This window comes from Cryptotermes secundus, unplaced genomic scaffold (assembly GCF_002891405.2).
Source record: "Cryptotermes secundus unplaced genomic scaffold, Csec_1.0 scaffold171, whole genome shotgun sequence".
In the NCBI taxonomy this organism is placed as follows: domain Eukaryota; kingdom Metazoa; phylum Arthropoda; class Insecta; order Blattodea; family Kalotermitidae; genus Cryptotermes; species Cryptotermes secundus.
Window position 1 is genome coordinate 2,323,540 of NW_019726223.1, and position 21,492 is coordinate 2,345,031.

At 40.7% G+C, this 21,492-nt stretch overlaps 1 long non-coding RNA gene across 1 annotated transcript; it reads right to left on the reverse strand.

Moving 5' to 3' along the window:
* Positions 1-879: 879 nt before the first annotated feature.
* On the reverse strand, positions 880-8,928 carry LOC111863931. Its single transcript, XR_002842701.2, has 4 exons — positions 8,889-8,928; positions 5,271-5,399; positions 3,721-3,891; positions 880-1,702 (listed from the first exon to the last, which is right to left on the reverse strand). It is a non-coding gene; the product is annotated as an uncharacterized LOC111863931 (long non-coding RNA).
* Positions 8,929-21,492: the final 12,564 nt, after the last annotated feature.

Below are 21,492 nucleotides of genomic sequence, written 5' to 3' on the forward strand. Positions count from 1 at the left end.
TTATACATTCATACAGCAAGAATGCGTCGACAGAGTAGCAGCATGACGTCAGCAAGCCATAAAGCATGGCGGACTGGAATGTTTCTGTTATTTTGAAAAGACCCTAAAGAAAGATCAGCCTACAAGACGTCGCTGTGTAGTGGCTGATATTTATGCTTTCTTACTCGAGAGACTGGAAGTTCGATTCTCGGAAGCTTGCTTTTTCGACGTTCCTCATTGTTCTTCTCAGTCGCTCCAAGTATCCACATAACCGTCAAACTTCCAGCCGTCCGTCTGTCCGTCATCAATCTGTTTCTCCAAAAAACAAGTCGTAAGGAAACTAGAGGAAACAAAATATACATATATCTTTTGGAGAGACAACTGCGATAAAATTGTAACTTTTGCACTCACTTGCATAAGTTCGAGTCCAAGTCAATTTCTTTTCTTACTCCTGTATGTAGCGCGGTAGCGTAGTTGGTTGAGGTACTATACTACAAGCCGGAAGGTCTCAGGATCGAATCCCGATGATGGCCCTGGAGTCGATTCAGCCGGTAACAGAAATGAATACCAGGAATGTTCTTGAGGGTAAAGGGCGGGCGGCGCGTAAGGCTGGCAACCTTGCCGCCATCTATGAGCAGATTGTCTAGAAAATGTGGGAACCTCAAAATTTCACAACCTTATGGACCTCCACGGCCTGTTACAAGGATACCTTTACTTTACTTTACTTTACTTTACTTATTTAGTAGTCTCTACTGTTGAATATCTGACTTGTGACATGGATCGTAAATATCGAAATAGACGGGCCATCTATGAGCATAAGCAAGCTGTCTTACACCTTCGGTCTAGCAACAAGAAAATCCATTAGTGCTGAATATTATAACCAGTTTTATTTTACTGTGTTAAGGTTGTGTTAAGATTACTCTATTTTATGTGTCATTAAACAGATGACGTGAATGTAAAAAAACTGAACTTGTCACAGGTGAATTACCCCTGCACCATTGCATTTACAAATGCCTTTCGGCACGGAAATTTGGGTAATTATGCGAGAATCAGTGCAGTTTGGCACATCTGAAGCTAATTAAAGCAGAGAGCTACTAGCCAATCCCAGCCATTTCCTTTTCTCCACCCTTCCGGTGTTCATTTTCTGCTGACATGTCACGACTCTACCCACTTCTTTCTGACACACGCTTTGATCGTTTATTTTGTCTATTTTTTTTTAATATCTTTTCTGCTTCCCTTCCCCCAAATCTCTACTGCATGGCTATTTTAACCCTTCTTATTATCAAGGGGCAGAGAAGAAAAACAGAAGTGCAGAAAATTGGAAGCTTGAGAAAAGGAGAGGCAGGGATTATACACAAACCTTCCCCTTTGTTAATCTCACCCCCCACGTTGAACTGCATACGAAAATAAGGACTCTCAGGCTATATATTTGGGGGATACATTGCATGCCTTCGACATATTCCTACATAAATAAAATTAAATTCACTATAAATTCTTAATATGACTATCGAAGGATCATTAAGTAATATTTTGTAGAACTTGTTCTTCTTCTTTATTATTATGCTTATTTTATTGATTTGAGCTTATTTAGGTGCTAATTCTCTCTTCCCAGATCTGCCAATTGGTTATTTGATTTGCTTTTGTCATATTTGGAAGGATGAAAGCTGACTTTGGTTGGTCGACTTAGAGGGAATAAAGTAGCCGTCATCAACATTTGCAGTTTCTGTGAAATAAAAAAGAACGCGTTAGTTAGCACTGAATAGAGAAATAATATTTTTATTTTCGTTAACAATAGATGTACATTTGTGTTAAGATTCGAGTTTAACTTATGTTTATGTGGACTTTAATATATTTTATAAACAAAGTGTGCCTATACGCCATATATTGATTTTTTTATTTGCGTCATTCATTTCCTCCGTATAATCGGATATGTACCAGAACTTGAAACAAACTGTTATAGTAGCTGTAGCCAATTATAATTCTGCATTATCCCCCTGGTGGTAAGAGGACTGGCTCTGTTTTGATTCGTGATAAAACCCGTGCATATTATAAAAGTTTATACCACTTTTAGGCTTTATTTCATTCCTGTGAAAGAAAAAATCTGAACCCTATTAACTTTACGTCAAAGACTTTCTATAGCCCCTATTTTCGAGAAAAGAAAAAAAGTTGATCGAACCGTCCCTAGCTTCACTCCTTTTACTCCTTTTTTTTAATTTTCTCTCTTATTTTTTCCACATTTTACTAATTAAAAGTTTGTGAAACTGAACGAACTCTAGAGGACATTGTGCAGCAGGTTACAACATCGCCTTCTAGTGGAAAAACTTGGAAGCTCCAACCTCATCACCCAGGCAACCGGCCTCAATTATGGAAGAGCGGCTTAAATCATAAAAATTAACTTCTAAAAATAATCTGTCTCATTATGAAATTACGTGTTCTTATTTCTAAAAATAAGGAGATATATAAATATTAAGTAACATGGTAAATTTATTTATTTATTTATTTACGTGTTTATTAAACAGCCCAAAACCAGTTACTCGTACAACATAAACAAGAGAAAGAGAAAGAACGAAACAAACACATACACAAAACAAAAGGCAATACAATGCAATTTGGATCATTTATACAGTTAGTGCAGTCATGCCAACCATTAAGTAGTAAACATATACACTTATATATACGGAAGAGCAACTAAGTTATTTGTAAAAGACACTGATAAGATATAGAACATCTGTACTCAACTACTGAAATATTCACCCTGACTAATATGGCATCATATTTATCACCACAAGTAACAATAAGAAATCTTCTGTATTTTAAGACTGCAAATAATTTTTATTCTTTCGAGTGTAGACGAATCAGTCGATATAATGGAAATACAGGCAACAGAATTGTACTGAAGTTTTTTAGACCGATCTCCATTCTAGGTATTGAAATGATAAAGTCCATGAAAAGGCAGTTCAACTTGCATGATGTCGAAAATATTATTAAAGTCAAAATAAATAGTGAGTTTAACCTTGAGAACAAATGAAAAGGTTACAATTTCAAGGAAGATGACTGAACTGGTAGCAGTAAGCTTCGATTTAGGAAGCCATGTTTAGAAGAGTTAAACCTAGATTTAAAGAAATGAGAAACTTCGTCGGGTAAGCCTACTAATAAGGCCGCGCCATAGCTCAAGCTCTTAGTCGCTGACTCCTCGCCACGGAAGCCCGGGTTCGATGCCGGGTCTGGTCAAGTGGGATTTTTGGTGGACAAAGTGCCGCTGGGGCTGGTTTTCTTCGAGTACTTCGGTTTCCCCTGCCAATCTTCATTCCACCAAATTCTCCATCATCATAATCACCCGGGGCAGGCTACAATAGGTCAATCAGTGGCCGCCGTTCCGAGTGGACCCAGTTAAGACTCCACATCCAACTAAGCGAATTAAAAAAAGAAGCCTATTAATAAATTTGAAAAATTTAAAAAAGAAAACGTGATATGGCTATGGATCGGTAACTATCAACGGAGAGGTTTTTGTTTGTCTTTTTAACTGAGGTTGGTTCCACAAGGAAAGAAAAGTATTCTGAGATAAGTCAAGATTAAGAATAAACTTAAGAATAAGAAAGAAATTTTCATATCTTACAAAAATGAATAATAATATTAATTCAGTTCATATTTATTTACGTGCAAACTTGACAGCATATAGGCCAATTACTAAGTTAGCACGCGTACATAGAAATACATGATAGAAATAGTCATGATGCTGACCTCTTGACTCAGACAGATGTGCGGTGGTTTACGTAATCTCACTCGTTTCAACTGTGCTCCTTCCTTTGCTTCATGTCGCAGACATCGTGTCTTGACTGTTACATATCTTGACGCATGTCGGTGTGCGGCTTACCTTAGAGAATCAGAAACCGCTCTCTGATGCAGCGAAGTCTCGAGCAATAACGGAAAAATTAAGAAAAACAATAATAAGAGGGTAGCAATGCGCAATGCAAAAAGCTCTTTGTTCTTGTAACTCAATGACCATGTATGGGTGGAATGGAGGGTGTGGGGGGAGGGTACAAAAAAATACGTCCATTTTCACAGAACCTCGACAAGCCAACAGGGCTAAGCAAAAGAACAAAAGAAAGAAACAAGGAAAATAATTATCTCGTACAGAAGGCACTAGCAAAGAGACGTAGCATATAATAAAAACACAAAAGCAGGGCAAGACGCGCGGTAATATCAGAACAATAAAGGAAAGGCGTGAAAACAAAGGAAAAAGAAGAATACTTAAACAAAAGAGAAGACCGAAATTTCTAAAGAAAAGTGTGTAGGCATGGGGAGAGAAAGAAAGACCCATTTTAACTAAAACGTAATTTGCATTTTTGGAAGTGAAGTGGTGGGAGTTGGTCTCAGAGAAACTAAAAGACTATGGCATGGCATTGCCTTGAATGAGTAATATAAAATACATAGGCCTACACGGTGCATGACAGGCATACAATGTTCCGACATCATTTGTTTCATGCGCCCATCGGTTTATTGAACTTGCGGGCTAGATTTATGCTACTAGAATATTATCGGTTAGTTGAACAGAAACCTGAGGACATTGCCACAGAGGAAACTGCCTGCGATTCTTAGACTCGTCAATGAACTTTCCGCTACATTCAGTCGTCCCAAACTGTTTCCTTAACCTCACTTTTTTTAATTCACTTAGTTGGGGGGGGGGGGGGAGATTCCAGCTGGGTTCACTCGGCACCGCAGCCACTGATCCACCTATTGTACCTGCCCCGGGTGATTATGATGAGGGAGAACTTGGTGGAATGAAGATTGGCAGGGGAAACCGAAGTACTCGGAGAAAACCTGCCCCAGCGCCACTTTGTCCACCACAAATCCCACTTGACCAGACCCGGGATGGAACCCTGGCCTCCGCGGTGGGAAGCCAGTGACTAACGGCTTGAGCTGTGGCGCGGCCTTAACCTCACTTTACGCGTAGGTTTAATCGTCACATGAATGTTCTCATTTTCCAAGAGGTCTCCCGGTCACGGTTCAGGTTATATCCCACAAATGTAACGCACATGGAATCTGTAGGGTACTTAAATAATACTGTCTTCCCAGAAATAAAATGAAAGAAATTAAATTTGAAATAGAAACAGGAATATGTCTGAAGGAATAGAAATTATGCAGCAGGAAAGTAGCCTGTATGAATTCTGACTTCTTATTTATGGTTTTGAGTTCTGTGTTCCGAGCCACACAGTAGCCATGGCTGAACATCTTTTCCAGATGTTTATCTTAATGAGTTTGCACATATTTCCGTTGGTTTCATGTCTCACCTATGATTCGGCATTCAGCCGCGAGAGGACAGTCTCAGCAACAACAGCAGATTGTCTCGAAGTCAGGCGGTCAGGGCGTCCAAGCAGTAACCAACCTTCTCAGACGCAGTGGCTATAAATTGTCTTGCGCTAAAATTAAAACCCAACCAAAAATTACCCCCACTGACTTCTTTATATCCTGCAGGGTCCAGCGAATCTTATTTCTATTCCCCTACTAAACACCCCCAGCTCTCTTCAACCCCCCTGACTCTTCTTCCAGGCGTCATTTGGCCGAGAAGAGTGAAGAGGAGGAGGGAGTAGGTGGAAATTGAGATGAAAGGAGGTAGAGAAAAATTACATCCAGAGAAGAAAGAGAAAAAAGGAAGGGAAGAAAAATCGAAGTGGCAGCCATATTGAGGTTTACTTTGCTAGCGTCAACATCGGAGTTGGGACTTAGAAAAAAATACAGTCGGTTCTAAATTATCGACGCTCCGTCAGATGTCTAGGCTGCGGGTGCAGTATGCGTTCACGCTGTAGCCACGACAGGGTGTGTCAGAAGCTAGGGTCGGGGGGAAATTTAATGTAGGTCCAGTGACTGAGGCTCGCTCTTTCTAAGGGACCCAACAGAATAGGTGTTTTACCTCACCTGAGGACGGAAACAGATCCAGTTTCCGAAACGTCGTGTTTTTTCTTAGTTATCTTAAAAACCAGGACGATGGATAAAGTCCGAAAACCTAATATCTCTACATGAAGTTATATTCAAGAAGACTTTCTTTTTTCATTGGCGCTACAGCCCCAATTTGGGCCTTGGTCTACCTCCATGAAACTTTCCGTTTCACTTCGGTTTACTAGATCTTAGATATTCTGTAGGACTCCTTGGGCGGGTGATCAGCTCGTCGCAAGGCCTCCACCTGTAAACTAACACAGATAAACACACATCACACACAAACACCAAACATCCATGTCCTAAGTGGTAATTCAGAAGACATAAATTAGATATTTTAATAGATGTGCCGGGCTCAAGATCCATTTCTATTTTCTAGATGTGCCTTTTTTTTTCTCTCTTGTAAGTTAACATCATAGCCTTCCCTAACGTCAAGTGTTTGCGTTCATTCTTATGCGCTCTCCGTTTCCTCACATGGTACAGAAATTTCTTCGACTGTATTGTCAATTTTATTCCGTACGTCCAAATTCATTTTTTGTCTAAACTCAAATAACTTAATAAGAATATATCGAGATATAATTTGTCATTCAAAAGAAGGTTTCTAAATTTTGTGGATATGTTAATCAAATGAGCAAATTAAAATTTCCTGTTAAGCTGGAACCCATTCAGAAATTACCTCAAGAATTTATATCGATTTGGATATAAGACTGTACTGCAAATTTTTAGTTTTTTTATTATTTACTAAAATGAACCTCATTTATTAATTAAACTTCTTAAGAACTGTTTACAACGTCTGCTTGATCCTCTTTCATCAATTGAATCACTGCGTATAACTTTGACAAATTTAGGGTAGGCATGCCTCTACTATAGAAACAAGATCTTTTCTTTTCTTCCTTGGCACTACAGCTCCAGTGGGCCTAGGCCTACCTCCATGAACTTCTCCGTTCACGTCGGTTTACTAGACCTTACACATTCGGTAGGACTCCTTGGGCGGGTGATCAGCTCGTCGCAAGGCCTCTACCTGTACACAAACATAGAAAAACGGACACACATAAACTAAACATCCATTCCCTGAGTTGGATTCGAACCCACGATCCCGGTTTCCCAGCGAGCGAAGACAGTACATGCCTTAGACCCCTCGGCTACCGTGACCAGCAATAAGATCTTTACAAATGTAAAATAAAATAAACACATTAATAGTAAGAGATCAGCATGATCTATGCAATAGGAAAGTAGGCTTTGTGGATTGCCCTATGATTTCTCCGTAAAAATAATTCAAATTCTGTGACTGTATGTATATTATAAAGTATAATTTCTACAGTCGAAAACTTGAGGATTATTGAGTGTTGAGACATGGTATGATATATTCACGGATCTCAGTCTCAATCCAAAACAAAGGAGCCAGTGTTTCTATGCAAAAATATTTGTTGAGGAATCTTATTACATGTACCTGGACAAGTTTTTCAAAAGAATGGGCACCCCCCGTTAATAATCGCCACTGCCTGTCCTCTCCGATTTTTTCCTCCTTCATTCCCTCCTAAAAGGAGAAGGGGACTTTGGTTACTGATGAGTAGGGTTGAAGGAAGAAGGGTAGTGGTAAGAAAAGGGGAATAAGAAAGAAGGGTTTGGAAGATGAGGGAAAAATATATATTTAAATGGGGGGGAGTAAGGATACAACTTCGTTAACGTTTCGGAAATGCGTGCGTGCGATATATTCTTTGGGGGTAACGATAAAAATCGTTTGGATTTGATGAGTAAGGAATTAGGGAGGTTGAGTTTTAAAATTAGGGTAGATGTGAGGGGAAGGTACTTTCCTCAAGGGCTTGCATTAAGTTTATAAGCGAAATGTTGGCAATTTTGAAAGCTAAGAAATCTACAAGGCTTGACGCCAAGCAAGAGACTGCGCATGAGTGTACCGACTAAGATGACATAACATTTGTCTTAGGGGAGGATTGGATCTTAGCTTGGGAAACGGCTGTCCAAATTAAGATATTTGTGTTTCGAGATGACTGCAGTACAAGATTTTTCTCTTCTCCACAGCATTCAGACCGACCATGGGGCAGGGGCATGAAGCTGACCACTAAACTCCATCTAGTGCTAAGGTCAAGAAAGCTGGATCTATACTTTCACTTCCCCTTACTTACTTACTTACTTACTTACTTATTTACTTATTTACTTACTTACTTACTCATGGAGCTGAGCCCTTCTGGAGGAGCCGCAAATTCCGCAGCTGCTCAAAAATTTCCCAGCATTTTACGAAACCTGAAAGTTCATTACCGTGTTCACAAGAGCCCTCCGCTGGTCCCTATCCTGAGCCAGATCTGTCCAATCCATACCATCATATCTCTCTAAAATCCATTACTTTCACTTCCCTGCATATCTTAGTGGCGCAGTGCTTAACTACTTAATTTCCAGGACAACTTCCCCCCCTTACTGGAGATAATATTAAAAATAATTGTTGAGAAGTCGGTTGAAATGGAATAGATCAGGGTCTATTTGCTATTGTTAGACACACAGACTCTTACTTAGGCAAGTTAGTTGAATAGTGAATGAGACTCTGTTGCTGAAGGTGAGCCCTTGTTATTTCTACGGCAAATGGTCCTGTCACGTTCCAGCCCCAGGTAATAGAAGAATGAATGAAGCATTCGTGGATAAGAATTTATATTGGAAAATCGAAGTACTTTGAGAGAAACTTACCACAGTGCCACTTTGTCCACTATAAATCACATGACCTGCTCTGATATTGAAACCGAGACTCCGCGGTGAAAAGCAGGCGACCGACTACCTCAGCAATGGCGCTGCCCTTAGTAACTTAGTTTTTCCACAGGACCTACAGCCCCCTTGGGCACTGACCTCTGATTTTTGGTTTCATGATCATTTTACAGACGGTAGGACTCCTTGGACGGGTGATCAGCTCGTCGCAAGGCCTCTACCTAAACGCAGAATAAACACATACACACACTAAACATCCATACCTTGTGTTGGATTCGAACCACGATCCCGGGTTGCAAGCGAGCGAAGACAGTACATAACTTAGACCGCTCTACTACCGTGACCGGTTCGTCAGTTACTGGGCTCTATATTGTTAGTGTGGAGGTAGGTAGCCATTCAGTCATTTGATTGCATAACTAAAAAAAAGAATATGTTGTGTTACGTTCTACTTTTAGCGTGTGCTTCAAGTGTCCAGTAACTAAGACAGACTGCCAGAGGGCGGGCTTCACGTCTGGTCGACGTCAGACACAATATATTATTACTGCTCTGCCAGAACTGTGCAGTTACTGTAAGAACACTAAGCTCCTAGCAGTTAAAAAAAAATACAGGAATGAGAGCAGTAAAGACTTTTATTGCTCTCTGTAGCCCTTCTTTAAGCCAAATTACTGCGTATTTCATATTTCTTATTCACCCTTCATCCGCCCGCCCAACAATTCCATATTCAAATTACTGAATCTTCTTTTTGAAATATGCGCCGAATTAAGACCTATACAAGACGTGTTTCTTTCTTTGAACAAGGGGAGGTGCATGTGGCAATGTATTCTGAAGGATGTGGGGGGGGGTTGAGGGTGTGGGAGTTGGGGTAATGAGCGAATGTGAATCGATGGCACTGTTTTTGCTAGACTGTATATCTGCTAGTGCCCATCAAGTAAAGCACGCTTTGACCCTGAATGCAGTGCTTGCTGTGTTAGAATTCTGGGGAGGGGGAACACAAATATTTTATTAGTACATTATTAGAAAGTCACTATTTCTGTGAGATCCATTTTATCTTCATCATCATCATCATCACTTCAGAGATTAGGCGAGTTATCTGTTCCGGCCCCTAATCTTGTTACAGATCAATATGAATTTTCCACGTATTTCCGTTTGGTTTTCCCGAAATGGTTCTTCCTTTTAAGATTTCCACAAATCTTATACTTCATTTAAACAACCTAACTATTTTAGGAGATCTTCCTTCAATGTCTCTTCCAGTCCACTCAGGGCCCTGGCCTCTTATTCAGTTCCGTAATCAATTTTACACACACTGTAGGACTCCTTGGACGAGTGATCAGCCAGTCTCATGGCCGCTACCTAAACGTAGGACAACACAAACACATAAAAAACATATACACACACTAAATATCCATGCCCTGGGTGGGATTCGAATCCACGATCGCAGCGTCCGAGTGAGCAAAGACAGTACCTGCCTTAGACCGCTCGGCTACTTTGACAAGAATTTTAGGAGAATAGTACATTTATATAATCTCGTTGTGTCTAATTTTTCTGTGTCTTGATATTTCCTCTCACTTAGATATAGAAGTTTATTCTCAAACAAAAATTTCCTGATTACGAGTTAAAATTTCATACCTTCATGAAACTACAATTGAAGCTAGAGCTTTGTATTTTTTCTATTTTCACCTCCTTTAGACTAAAAACGAGAAGACGGCGGCTTTTGTACTGATTGATACTAGAATGTATTTTTCAGTTAGGTCTAATTTCATTATTTTCGTTCGTTCCTTCATATATTCCTGTATTTGTCCTTATATTCTGTCTTCTTATAACGAGACATGTACCTGTGATTAGCTAAAATACCTGGTGACTCAGTCTCCAAGCACCTGCTCACGCTGGCTTCTCACTCGCGGATTTTTCTACCCTGAAGATGGATGCCATACGTTCTTCCGAAACGTCTGTTCACACAAGATCTACACGGCTCACATCCCAGAAGACGGCCAACTTCATAGTGACCGCCTTGAAAACCTCGAATCTTACAAAATATCAAATATTTCAAAGGAATTTGCTGTTGTCTTTTGAACACTTCTTCATCCAGTGAAATCAGAGCTGGAATTTGGGTGGGGGGGGAGGAAGTGAGTGTGACAGCTTGCCCGCTAGTGGGCGATATGGACGTTCATCGACTACAGAGTTGAAATTTCGTCGGATTTAAGTGAGTCCCATACAATATTTTGTTAATGTGAAATGGACTCGGAACTAAAAAATAATGGAGTTTTAATTCTGTGTATTTGTAACATGGCCGGAATTATAATAATAAAATACATTTTCCTAAAAGTTCCTGTTATATGATTGTTCCTCATTGTTTAAAAACAGGAGAAGTGCTGAGATGGCGCTTGTCCTTGAATCTGGTTCGAATACAGAAACGGTTAATCACGCTTTCTCGTGTCAAATTAATAGATTCGTGTACTAGTAGAACCTCAGAACTTCGTAACAAATGGAGTTGTGTGTTATTACATGGTACGAAACGGTGTGACGGTCATTACAGCTTAAATACTTTGCGCAGTAATTATTCGTTACGCAACTAACATTACTTAGAGGCAGTTACTTAAGAATTCACCCAGTAAATGGATTCCAATTCTGCTATTAAAGTCCTATAATGAAGCTGAGAGAAAATACACTTCCTTTCGGCGTTTTATTATAATCGCGCTCATGTGTTCTGAAAGGTACAGGCCAACGCTTGTTAAATAAAATAAAAACTCACCGACGTATAATATTAACTCTTATTTCGGGCCTGTTTCCGAAGTTTGTCCCTTCCACTTGCGGAGGAATTAAATGAGGGTATTTCCAAAATATTGCTGGGCAGAATATCTGAAGAATGGAGGAAGGTGACTGCACTGTCTATTCAGGGGAGAGTTTACAGTAGCTCAGAGCTTGTAATCTAGATGCAGTTGGTTCGAATATCTCTCGTAATATTAAGATCTCGACAAGTCTGTTATTACCAATGCCTGGACACAACTGTATACTGTGTTGATGGCCTGATCATATGGAACTAAATTTCCCATCTCCCTTATAAGGAACCTTCTGCACGTTCTTCTAGCCAAAGGAGCAACTTCAATTTCTTAAAAAGTTGCACTAAGGTGAAGCTATCCCTGTAACAGACTGTAAAGGACCCTAGGGTTGCGAAACGTTGAGGGTCCCACATATTCTAGACAATCGGCTCACAGATGGCGGTAAGGTTGTCAGCCTTACACGCCGGCCGCCCTTAACCCTCCAGGAAAATTCCTTGTATTCATTTATTTTAGAGGCTGAGTCGACCCCAGGGCAATAGTGCGGCTGGTAGGATTAGGTCAGTTAAAAATATCCACCTCATCGGGACTCGAACCCCCAACCTTCCGGCTTGTAGCATAGTGCCTCAACCAACTAACTACGCTGCCGCATGCCCCTGACAAAAACTTTCAATACACTTCTTAATTAACCAGTGCACAATGAAGACGTAGGGAGGAGTGGAGGTATAGCGAAATATATTTTATATATCGGCACTGGATGGAGGCGAATGATTAGAGTCATGTCCCGACCGCTTTACCCGCTCCCGGGAAGTAGCCTTCTTTACCCAGCAGATAGGAGGCTAGGTTAAGTCAGAGCCGGCCCAAACGTTCGTGAAGAGAGAAATGTCTGACCTTAACCGGAACTGAATCCGGATTCGGCAGTCGCTCAGCGTTTAGCTTAGTCACAATACGGATTTAGTCACGCCGGCTGACTCTTCTGCTGTTGTTGTCTAAGGTCATCATGCACTCTCTCTTTGGAAAAAGAAATTACAATTGCTCAACATGGTAAAGAAATTCCCCGCCTTTCAAGAACCCGACGGTTAATTACTGTGTTCACAACAGCCAGCGGATTGAGCTTCTCCTGAACCAGTTTCGTCCTGTCCACATCCTAGCACCCAGTTTCTCTTGCATCCGGTTTGGAAGTATTTTCCGGTCTGCATCTAAATCTCTCTCGAGCTTCTGCAAGTATGGTCAATTTCTCATCTCTTCCACATGCTACATGTTCCGCCCACACTGTGGCTGTTGTCGCGGCCTCTGTTATTATTATTATAAATTTTGTTTTTCTCCTTGTGTTTGTCTTTATGCAATTTTGTATTTGTGCCCATTGTATAATTGACAAGAGACTGTTGAGCTCAGCACGTAAATGAACAAAGAACTGAAATAGCTGAAATGGATTGAAAAATACTGTCACGTATTGGGTGTATAACGCGACAAATAACTTCACGCCGTATTTGATATAGCGAATTTTATTTCACATTCGCACTTACAATCACCCAAATTACAGATTCACAATTACTGCTATCTGCAGTATCACAAATACTACACTCCAAATGCCAGAATACAACTGACTGGTTGCTGGCTAACTCGGAACTAACTCGGAGGTAGCTCGAGGACTCTTATAAACCTTCAGCCGGACAACAGGAAAACGCCTGGCTTCCTTGTTGCCTGGTTGCCTGTTTGCTGATATCGTAGAAACGCTGTTTAGAGTTGTTTACTACTGCCTAGTAACCGCGGTATCCCGTGGTGACGTCACCGCTGTTGACTCACGTTGCATAGCTACCAGGACGCTGGGACTCGGCTAACTTCGGCTCCGCTCGGCTCACTTCGGCTTCGCTCGGCGCGTCAGCTCCGGGGAGGGGGTCCAGCTAGCGTGACACGTCACAATACTATTACGGCTACTTAACCCTCACACTTCACATACGAGTATTTCGGTTTAGAGCCTTTGTCTATATAAATGTTCATAAAGGCTCTAAATTCTGACTTGAGTTCTGGAACCAGACCGCATTCGCATACCTGCTCTGAAAATGTAAACTTTCCTGTGTTTAGTATTTCCGTGCTTCCTTCCATAATTTTCACTCTGTTACATGTGCTGCTAATGTAAATTTAGATATCTTGATATTGTGACATTTAGTCCCGTTGCTAGCCAACGACCGCGAAATAAGCAGCTATGTCATAGGTGTTGCTAGGTAATGACTCTGTAAACAACGGTCGTTTCTAGGGAACAGTTGCGAGAGGTTTTCTATGACTTCCGTGTCAGGTCACTATAACGAGTAGCAACTGCGATTACGAGAAGGTAGTTATAAGATAATGTTCAGTTGTGAGACCGTCGCCGGCCAATAAGGACTCGAACACGGAGGGTGAGGAAGCTACGGCGTTGGAAGCCGTTACCAGGCGACAACAACCGAAGATACAGAAGACTAAGAAGACTTCGTACGTGCTGTAGTGAATTGCAGAGTGTGTGAATTAACAATGATGTTATATTACTTGTTGTTATGAGTTGTATGTATACGTATGTATGCAGTAAATCCGATTATCAATTCAAACCTCCTCTGTAGACGCACTTCATATACGACGCAATATGTTTAGCAATGAAAGTTTTAATCCAAATATTATTATTGGGTTACGTAGTTGAATTTATCTAGTCAATTATTTGTTTTTCTGATGTTCGTCGGTTCGCTTTCTTTTTGTTCTTCTTGACTCCGTAGCTGACCGTTCACCTGTGCATTCAACGTGTAATAATCAAAGAACTGAAAAATTGAAAGAATTATTATCCATAAATTATTTGAGGATTAGATCACAGTGGAGCTCGAGTAGAAATATCTTTCATAAAGGGAAGAAGGAGGTGGTGGTTGTGTAAAATTTGGAAAACATTTCTAAAAAGCATTCCTGCAGTCTCAGAAGGAGCAGAAAAGAATGACAGGCACGGCTGTTGAGAAGAATAGAGAATATTTAAAATGTTTAAATCCACAGACTGACACAGGGCCCTAGAGATAACTTAAGAATTTAATAATGAAACATATTCAAATATATTCCATGTACCAATTTCACAGTGAACTAAAAGAATCAAAATGCAAGGAGAGGAGTCCATAGTAGAATTTACTGATGCAATAATAAAAGAGTAAAGAATAAGGGATACCGTAAATAAAATGCAAAATAGGATAGAAGCGAAACGAAAGAGGGTTAGCAAAGATGAAAAAGGGAAGTGGAGGAGGGAATGTTATTTCGTATTCTGAACTCGTCAGATGCCGGATACTCTCAACTCCATAACACGGACATTATGCCTGCAAGAACGGAGTAAGTAATGGCTTTGGCTTCGGCGGTGTGAAATCTTGACCAATCGCTGTAACAATCTTACCGGAAGGCAACTGTATGTGAACCGGAAGTAGAAGTAGTCTGCACAAGCTGTACTCGCTTCTTTTAGCTTGCTGTAGACCTCTGCCACCTGCAAGGAAGAGCGAGAATAAAAATATATAAACAAAGTTGCCCAATTTAACATGTATTTTTATGATGCGTATTAAATATGACCGAATTGTTTAGTCTTGGTATTTACTGTTTATTTCTCAATTATTATGTGCTCTACTAGCCATTCATTACCGTCATCATCATCATCATCATCATCATCATCATCATGTCTCTTTTTTTTTTTTTTGCTTACTTTATATTTGACGTTTGGAATGTTGAGTGAGCGCGTAAATACGTCTTAAATACAGAATTTAAACGAGTTATCTTCATAAATCATGTTATCTTTTGGGAACCATTGGTCTCTTTGCTTCTGCTGGGCATATCGGAGACTTTGTTTTGTTCTATGTCTGATTTTCAAGTATAAATATTCCTCCTGTTAGATTCTCTTCAGTTACTAACGTTTCTACTTACCTTGACGTATTTGGGACCAATACTGTTTCTCTTTATAATTTTTTATACTACTACTTTCTAAATTTCTAAAATATTAATTATATTCAGTATGAATGTATATACCCGTGTATGTATATATATATATCAAGTCAAGGAGGATGAGGTGGGCAGGTCTTGTAACACGAATATGGGAGAAGAGGAATGCGTATAGGATATTGGTGGGAAAGCCAGAAGGAAAGAGACCACAGGGAAGACCATGGTGTAGGTGGGTGAACAATATTAGAATGTATCTTAGAGAAATAGGATTTGATGGTATGGATTGGATAGATCTGGCTCAGGATAGGGACCAGTGGAGGGCTCTTGTGAACACGGTGATGAACCTTCGGGTTCCATAAAATGCTGGTAAATTCTTGAGTAGCTGCAGAATTGGTGGCTCCTCCAGAAGGGCTCAGCTCCATGGGTGAGTAAGTAAATAAGTATATATATATTATATATATATAGAGAGAGAGAGAGAGAGCAATGCTTAACGTTTTTCGTGACTGCACTTATTTGTGTTATTGTCGAAATGGTCGTAGCCTTGTTTGTTTGCTTGTTTATTTGCTTTTTGTGTTCGATTTGTTCTTTTCCTTCTTGTGTTTGTTTTATAATTGGCCTTTGGGCTGTTGAGTAAGCACATAAATAAAGACAATTGTCGCTGTGCTTAACTAATTAAGAACTGCGACACAAAGGCATATGGGGGAGTGGGTGTATAGATTCACAATTTCTTGACCTCGGCACTAGTTGGAGCTTTACGCCCTTGCCACTTTACCCCCGGGGAAAGACCCCCCGATACCCATTGGATAAGGAGGCTGAGTGGACCTCAGATATGGACGATATGGAGAAGAGAAAATTCAGACCCTACCGGGACTCGAACTCCGACCACTCGGTTGTCCAGCTCGTAGGAAGTCGCTACACCAACTGCGTTACCCCGTCATGTAAATAAATAAATAAATCCAATGAAGTGAATTAAGATTGTTTATATTATTATGTTATACACTGTTAATTAACAGTCATCTTATAAATCCAGTGTTACAAATTCATATACTACGATTATATCTACTGAATTGATTGTAGATTTCGTAAATGTTCTATGTGTCACTTTTATTTTCAAATTTCGCCTCGGGCCAGTAAAGAGGTTTATAGTGCTGCACTCTGTCAGGATTCTTTGTTTCTAGAAGATCAAGTAGCACTGGCTGTCCGTTGCCGCTTGTGAAATTACCAATAAGCTCTCTAGAGAAAAAGTAGAGACGTCGGAGGGAAGCTGAAGCAAGGGTCGAGGGGCTTCAGAAGGAGGAGGAGGAAGAAGAAGACGCCCATTCCGTATACAGAAAGAGATTCATAAACGGAGGAATATTTAGATCGTAAAGAAACAAAATGGAGCTCTTAATTATTAAACATAAGTGACGTTTAGGAATTAATTAATAATTTGTTACGTAGCTCCGAAGACACATCCACATTAAATCTGTTGATTTCTCCAAACTTTGGCCCCCAGCTACAATGAAGAATGTAATTATGTCAAGATCTTAGTAATTTTTGGTTTAGTTAATAACAAATATAAAATTAAAATTATTCTCTGCTACTTACATGAAGTGCAAGCTGGAACATCCTTTGATATTTTCATAGACGAATCACGCTTCTGCCTATAAGGGCATCTTCAGAGGACTATAAATATATGCTTAAAAATAAACATATTGAGTACATAATTTGTTATTTATTCAGAGTTTACAGCTTGAACATATATATATATATATATATACGGCAGAGTAAAATTAAATCACGTTAGAATAGAAACCTATTAGAAAGTAAAGATATCCCTGTAACAGGCCGTCGAGGCCCATAAGGTTGTGAGGTTTCTAGGGTCGCACATTTTCCAGACAATCGGCTCATAGGACGTGGTGAGGTTGTCAGCTTTATGCGCCGGTCGCCCTTTGCCCCCAGTAATATTCCTGGTATTCATTTGTCTTAGAGGCTTTGTCGACCCCACGGCTATAGTACGGCTGGAAGAATTAGGACAATTGAAAAATTCAATGACCTCATCGGAAATCGAACCCGCGACGCTATTTAATATTGTTTTCTACAGAATGCATTGCTGTATCTTGGGACCGTTATATATCTTCGTAACCTGATCTAGTTTAATTTCTGAATATGCCCTGGTACAGCTGTTCCTCTAGATTTTAGTTTATCTCTGTTATAGTTCGTCAATTACCTTTTCTCGATTCCTGCATAGAAAGTTGTATGGGATGATTTTAATTTTAAATTCTGTTATATGATACAGAGGTAAGGACTCCAATTTCGATATATTTAATGGCATCTTCTCAACAACAAAAGTTTTATATCCTAGATTAAGAGATGATTGTGCATGACGGTTCGGAACGGATGTGAAATGAAAGAGTCATGCCTTATTTTCAAATTTATTTACTTGGAGGGATTAAATAATATGCTGACTTATTCTTTCTATAGTTTAATACGTGATGGAGTGTGAATATAGACGGGTCTTGAACTGATAAAGCTCATGGTTACTCTATAGAGTTGACTAGTAAACACACAAACTAGTGTCCACAGTTACATCTTCAGTGCCATTGTTTAGTGGTGGCTTCCAACGGCGAACATTCCCCTTCCTCTGGGTTCCCGAATGGTCCCCCTCCTCAGCTACCAGCTTCTCACAGCAACAGTTTACAATGACTGAATCTCAGCAGGCCTCTAACTGCAACTCCAAAATTGTCCTGCATAAGACAACTCGGAACGGACGTCACAGAAAACACCGTTCCTCTGTTGTTGTTTGCAGGTAGCTGCCTAGTAACGGCCCTTGTATAGTTGCTTATTTCGCGGTCGTTGCATGGCAACGAGTCTACATGCCACAATATGTATTATTATTTATTCGAATTGGAGCCTCGTGAATAGGAAACAGAACTGATAACCACTACATAATAAAGTCCTTGTAGGGAATTCAAAATGCAGATTTGCGCCATGGTAAATATTCCTCTCTGAAGCATCTATAGTTCTGCAGCTGATCGAAATGGCCCTTATTCCCATTTCTTATAGTTTTCTGAAAAAGAAAATAAACAAATGATACCACCGCTTATCACGTTACTTTAGAGTCTAAACCCTCTACTGTAGTGATAATACGATGAGAGATATCCCACAGTCAAAGTGCGAACAGGATCACGGTACCACGGACATTAATGTATTTTCCTGGCTTAACAAGTGACTAACGCCTGAGCGGCAGGAAGTTAATGGATCCTGCGAGGGGCTTGGTTACACCGTCTTGCCGCGACGGGAGTCTTCCGCGATACCATTTGTACCAGCCGTAGTCTTGACCTCACGCAGCGACAAGTCCGTCTGAAAGCGACGGCGCAACTCATTCGAGAACTGGGGCGGGCCACAATCTTTGCATGGATGAGAAGTCTGTTGTCTTGTGAGTTTCTTATGTTTGTGGTGGGTGTTCTGTTACAATGACTACAAATGTTACCAAAATTATTTGTGAACATACTGTACTGGGATCTGTAACTGAGGTGACGCGTGTTATTTCGTCACACCCTGATCGGGACACCCAGCACTTTGACAGTATTGGGTAGGTTAAAGAAGCTCACTTTACTTTAAAATTCCGAAGATGTCTTTTATATAAAATACAACAAAGCGGGTCTTCCTGATGGTCTAATTATTCCTTACCCGTTCGCTTTAATTATTCTTGGAACGTATAAGGGAAGAAAAAGAGATTGCGTGGGGTGAGGGGTAATGGCCGGGGTGGCGAAGCGAACGGAAACTTTAGCCCAAGCATTGACTACCTTCCTCTGCTGGAATGTTCATTTGAGAGGAAAATTGTTTAAAGAAAAAAGAATAAGGCAAGGGACAATCCCACAGAAAAGGGTCGAAACAAACGATAAGATATGTGTACAGATTCATGATCGTTCATGATGGAGAAGCACAGAAGTGTTGTCCTTCAGGAAGAGATCATAGATGAAATTAAAGATGATCTTAGTAAGTGTTTCTGTCCCTTCACCTTGTATTCAGGCAGCCTACCAAACTCGTATATACTAGTCCTGTCTTCCCTAACTAATCCTTTGATGTAACCTCGCAAATCAGACCTTATCACAAGAAGGAGAGTAGATTTTGAGACAGTACGATGTTGAAAGTTTAATTATACAAAACAAAAACTCCATGGCCTCTAGTCCGCAAGGGAACTATACCGACCGGGCAATCGCCGCTTGTAGGCGAAGTTAGTGCCAACTTTAGCGGATAGAGAGTGTCACGTGTTCAGCGCAACGGATCCCCACTGCCGTTAATCTCGGTTTTCTAGACAGGAGTCGCTATTTCCTTGAAATAATTCCTCAATTATCTTCAATATTAATACATCAGAAAAATGGATGTAGTTCTCACGGCGATGGTTATGAGGGTTACACGGCGTTATATCCCATAAGACAGAACTCTTCAAAGAAACCGACGATAGAGAAATAAGTGGTGAGGATATGAATTGAGTGATCTTTTTCCGTGTGTCTACTAAGTAAACATTAGGCCCTGAAGACGTATGGGGAGTGGTTTTCTTGATGTCAGCGCTAGTTGGAGGTGATTGGCTAGCTTCACGTCCCGGCCTTTTTACCCCCAGGGAAAGAGCCCCTAGTACCCATTGGGTAGGAGGCTGGGTGAACTCCAGAGCCGGTCTGGTCGGCGCGGAGAAGAGAAAATTCTTGACCCCAACGGGACTCGAACTCCGACATCTCGAACATCCAGTCAGTAGCCAGTCGCTACATCCTAGCTCCTGATCTAGCACAGGAGAAGATTGAATGGAGAACTTCTGGTACATTGCTGAGGAACCTTTATTTTCCATAAGAGAAAATTGCTTCATCAATCAGATATCAGCTGCTGAAGAAAGCTGATGAGCGTGGAGAATATGAGTTTCAGATGTGCTGACAACATTTTCTAATGTGAGAGCGTTTAGCACCTTTAGGTTGGAGTGGGGATAATTGAACCTGGCGTAAACGCTGTATAGAGAGGAGGTAATTTCTCTCTCAGATTGCATCTCTCATTATTCCAAGTACAGGAAGCAAAGCACGGAACCTCCCAGCTCACATATGCCTCACAGTGATTACGTACAGAAGCGTAATAAATCACATTTTTTTTTTCTCATTTTTCAACAACAGAAAATAATCCCTCCCTGGCAACACATATGTTCCACCTCTGTACTTCGACAATGTGGGATTCGTGAACTGGACACGTGGGCCTCCTGGCCTATTCTTCCAGACTGGTCTGTCCGGTTTTCTTTAAAGGAAGCTTCATTCTGTTTCTAACTAACCCTTCAGTGGCCACCAGCACCCTTCCTTGCTTAAACAAATACATCACTGCAGAATGAAAAAAAAATATGCCCCTTCTTGAACGCTCGCGTTTCTATTCATACATTACGCAGTATCGTTATGTCCATCGTTGAGACGGTGTGAGGGGTTGGGAACAGGGGTAGTTCAGTTTTTGTTAGGGTAGGTTATGTTGAATGTCCATCCCAGGAAAAAGGGTTTGGGGAATTAAATGGGAAAGTGGAAAGTCCAGTTTTTGTCTGACCGAGAAGTGGACTCAAAGGGTAAGCTTAGATGCAAGCCAAAATCAGGTAACAGAGTCTATGGTCAATGCAGAAGGGGCTTAGGTACGTGTGCCAATTCGTAAGGTGGCTTGTATAATTTATAAATTTGATGTAAATGTTACATTACAGATGGCTAAGTTTTCATGTCTCTTGTGTCATAGATGACCGCCTATGTGGTCTACTGGTTAGAGTTCCTGGCTACAGATACAGAGGTCCGAGTTCGATTCCCGGCGCTACAAGATTTTCTGAGTAGTGGGTCTGGAACGGGGTTCACTCAGCCTCCTGAGGATAATTGAGGAGATATTTCAAGGAAATAGCGGCTCCGGTCTATAAAACCGAAAATAACGGCCGTGGGGATTTGTTGTGCTGATCACGTGATACCCACTATCCGTTAAAGTTGGCAGTAACTTCACCGACAAGCGGCGGTCGCTCGGTCGGTATAGTTTGCTTGCGGACTGAAAACACGGAGTTCCTTTTTTGTTTGTATAATAGATAAATAACAGTGAGGAGTCGTGCTGTAGTTTGGAATGGATACATTTTCCAAATGCGGTACAGGGCAAGTTAATGTAGGGATCTAGACCTGTATCTAGAGGC